Source organism: Chrysochloris asiatica, unplaced genomic scaffold (genome assembly GCF_000296735.1).
Source record: "Chrysochloris asiatica unplaced genomic scaffold, ChrAsi1.0 scaffold00592, whole genome shotgun sequence".
In the NCBI taxonomy this organism is placed as follows: Eukaryota; Metazoa; Chordata; class Mammalia; order Afrosoricida; family Chrysochloridae; genus Chrysochloris; species Chrysochloris asiatica.
The window spans coordinates 207,735-208,831 of record NW_006409110.1 but is presented as its reverse complement, the minus strand read 5'-3'; positions in this window follow the sequence as shown (position 1 = coordinate 208,831).

Genomic DNA, 1,097 nt, shown 5'->3' with positions numbered 1-1,097 from the left:
AATTTTAAACCATTCAGTGTTCCCATGCTCTGTTCGAACAACTGCCTCTTGATCCATGTACAGATTCCTCATGAGCACAATTAAGTGTTCCAGAATACTCATACTTGGAAATATTGTCCATTGCTTGTCATGATCTACACAATCTAAAGCCTTTGCCTAGTCAATAAAGCACACATAAATATTTTTCTGATATTCTTGGCTTTCAGCCAAGATCCTTTGGACATCAGCAATGATATCCCTCATACCACAGCCTCTTCTGAATCCGGATTGAGCATCTGGAAGTTTTCTTTCAATGTATGCTTGCAGCCATTTCTGTATTAACTTCAATAAATTTTTTCTCACATAGGATATCAAAGAGATTGTCTGATGATTTCCTCATTCTGTTGGGTCACCATTCTTTGGAATAGGTACAAATACAGATCTCTTCTGATCAGTTGGCCAGATAGCTGTCGTCAAAATTTCTTGGGAGAGATAAGAAAGTGCCTCCTGTGCTGCCTCACTTTTTTGAAAGATTTCAATTTTAATCCATCAATTCCTGGTGCCTTGTTCTTTGTGCCAATTCTTTCAATCTACCTTGGACTTCCTCCTTCAGTATCATTGGCTGTTGATCATATGCTACCTCTTGAAATGATTGAACATTAACCATTTCCTTTTGGTAAAGTGGCTCTGTGTGCTCCTCTCTTCTTCTCTTGATTCTTTTTGCATCATTCAATAATTTGACCAAAGAATCTTTCAATAATGAAAGGTGAAGCTTGTATTTTTTCTTTATTTACCCCAGCTTGAGTAATGCTGAATGTGTTCTTCCTTTTTGTTTTCTGATTTGAGATTTTTGCATGTTTTGTTGTAATATTTGGCTCTATCTCCTCAAGCTGATCTTTGAAATTTTCTGTTCAGCTCTTGGACCTCCTCATTGCTTCCATTTGCTTTAGTGTCTCTACACTGGAAAGCAAATTTCAGTGTCTCTTCTGACATCCATTTTGACGTTTTCCTTCTTTCTTGTCTTCTCAATGACTTTTTGCTTTGTTCATGTATGATGTTCTTGATGTCGTCTCACAACTCTTCTGGCTTTGGTCTTTAGTGTTTAATGTATCAAATAT